This window comes from Leptonychotes weddellii, chromosome X (assembly GCF_054177405.1).
Source record: "Leptonychotes weddellii isolate Sample4059 chromosome X, ASM5417740v2, whole genome shotgun sequence".
NCBI classification, from domain to species: Eukaryota; Metazoa; Chordata; class Mammalia; order Carnivora; family Phocidae; genus Leptonychotes; species Leptonychotes weddellii.
In genome coordinates this window covers 6,070,224-6,073,346 of record NC_138385.1, presented here as the reverse complement: position 1 = coordinate 6,073,346, position 3,123 = coordinate 6,070,224, and positions in this window count along the sequence as shown.

Genomic DNA, 3,123 nt, shown 5'->3' with positions numbered 1-3,123 from the left:
GGAGTAGGAGAGGGAGAAGCAGGCTTCCCGCTGAGCAGGGAGCCCCATGCGGGGCTCGATCCCAGGACTCTGGGATCATGACCCGAGCTGAAGGCAGACACTTAACGACTGAGCCACCCAGGTGCCCCTCATGAGAAATTTGAGGGAAGAATCTGCACATGGGTGTGAACTCCTCTGTGTGTGGTTCAAAGGGTTCTATATTCTCATGTTAGGTCTCTTAATAATTAAGTCCAAGGCATAGATATTACTTTTTGGTTTGTTTGTTTTCTAATGTACTCATTTAAAGCTATAAATTACCCTCTAAACACTGCTTTAGCTGTATCTTAAAATTTGATAAGCATTGTTTCATTACCATTCACTTCAAACTATTTTCTAATTTCTTTGTGAATTCTTTGATCCATGTTTGTTTGAAGTATGCTGTTTAATTTCCAAATACTTTGGATTTTCTAGATAGCTTATTGTAACTGATTTCTACTTCAACTCTGTTGTGGTTAAAAAGCACACCGTGTAATTTCAAACCTTCAGATTTTGGCCAGAGACTATATTCTACATAATGTAAATTTGGCCTTTATTAGAGTTTGTTTTAAATCCCAGGATATGCTCTATCTTGGTGACTGTTCCATGTCCACATGAAAAGAATATGTATTCTGCTTTTGTTGAGTGTATTGTCCTATAATGTACAATAGTTTTGTATATAGTGTTGTTATAATCCTTATGTGTACTTGCTGCTTTTATTCTCTCTTTTTCCATATTTTACTAAGAGTTAGGTTTTAAAATATCCAACTATGATTATAGATTTTTTGATGTCTTTCTTTAGTTCTGTCATTTTTTTTGCTCCATGTATTTTGAAACTTCCTTCTTAGTTGCACAGTGACTTACTATTTTGTTCTTCATGAACTGATCTTTTTTATCACTATGAAATGTCTCTTTTTATATCTGGAAATAATCTTTATCTTGAATTCTTTGTTATCAACATTTTTTATTATGCTTACATATAAGCATTTGCATGGTATAACTCTACCCTCTTCCAACTTGCTGGTATATTTAAAAATAAAGTGTATTCATATAATATAATTGGATTTCTTTATTAAGTCTGACAACCTCTGCAATTTTATTGGACTATGTCCATTTGTATTTAATAAAATTACTGAAGTACTTTGATTTAAATGTCATTTGTTGGTATTTGTTTTATATTTATACAATTATTTTTTGTCTCTTCCTCCCTTCTTTTGGATGAATCAATTATTTTTTAGTATCTTGTTTTATCTGCTCTGCTCTGAGAACTTTTTAGGCATTCCTCTTTCTCTTGTTTTATTGGTTCTAAAATCTTCAATGTGTACTTTTAAGTTATCATAGTTTGTCTTCAAAAAATAAATCACTTCAAGAACAAGAGCAACAAACTAAAGTAGTGTAATTCCATTTACCTTTCTTCCTATCTTTTGTGCTTGTTTTAGATTTTATTTCTACATGTGCTATAAAATTCACAGTACATTATTTATAACTTTGCTTTAAACAATCAATATTTAATATACATGACAGATTTTTTTATATTTACCTAGATATATACACTTTGTATTACTTCTTATTCCTTCCCCAGAACCAGAATTCTATTTAACATCATTTTCCTTCATCCTGAAAATTATTTTTCACCATTTCTTGAGATGCTAGTCTGCTCAGCATAAATTATCTCAGCTTTTGTCCTTCTGAAAATGCCTTTTCTTTGTCTTCACTTATGAAAGACATATTTATTTGCTGGAGGTAGAGTCTGGGTTAAGTTTATTCCTACCTATAGTTTTAAAATATTTACACATTGTCCTCTGTCCTCCATTATTTATGTTGAAAAATCAACTGTCATTTGTATCCGTGTCCCGTGTCTGTAATGTATCTGTTTTCTCTGGCTTCTCTTAAGAGTTGCTATTTACTACTCATTTTCAGTAGTTTCTCCTTTGGGATAAATCTTGCCTATGTCAGTAAGGATAGGATAGGAAAGGAAAGATAGGATTGAAATGTAGCAATAACCTGTTTTCCCCACTCTCCCTGTGATAACAGTGAGGACTTTTCACCTGTGTGTTGACAGAATTCGGAGGATGATTAGTCTTTCCCCTCATACAAGGTCCCCTTTCTCTGAGAGAAGGATTCAATAGCTGAGAACAATATGCTTTGTCTTACCTGCCCAGTAGATTTCAGTACCCCTAACCCTTACATCATAGACATGTCTGCCCTCAATTTTAGCCACAAAAGAGGCCCCTTCTTACTCTTTTTAATCAGGGTCCTATACTGAGAATGTGAAATCTGTCTGCAATATACATCCTCATGGGGTTAATTCTGTTAGAAAACCAACCACAGATCACACTTAGTTACCAGAACAGAAATAAGTTGATACAGTGCATTTTTAAAAATTATTTTTGGAAATACCAATTTTGATGTGCTTACTCTTTCCAACTTCACATTTATTTTTGAACAGCCTTGGCAACAACTTCCCTCCCACAGTAAACTCATGCTTACCTGAGTAGCACTAACTCTATGACCTGGCATACTTCTGGAAATTCTCCAATTAACACCAAGGCCACAGCTGCATTTCCACACTGCAGCAACCATCGGCCTGATGGTCTGGGAAGGAGCAGCCCACTCCGGGATGCCTGGGGCCACATGCTTGAGACTCCAGAACTAAATTCTCATTTTGCCTTTCATCTTCCTCTATAAAAGCTGCAGAGCACAACATGTTGACCTCGGATATGAGGGAAGTCAAAAATAGAATATTTTCCGTGAAAGGCATCTGAGGACAAAAAAAGAAAACAAAAATGTACAACAGTAGACTAGTATTTTGATTGTGAAGGCCAGAGGCCCTGCCACATTCTAATTGACATACTCACAAATTAGATGTCTTTGCTGGATTATATAACTGCATCAATTCACCACTTCATCTTAAAATGAGTTCATTTTTGGTGAAAGATTCATGAGGGGACTAAGTAGAAGTGACAACACAAAACTAAGCAAAGCTCACAGTCACAATTGTAATGCTTAAAACTAGGCCAAAGGGGAAAATATCATGTGGTTAATACCATCTAAAGGCTCCCTTAATTGACCAGAGATTTTTGAAACAGTGACTTTCTATGTTTGGCT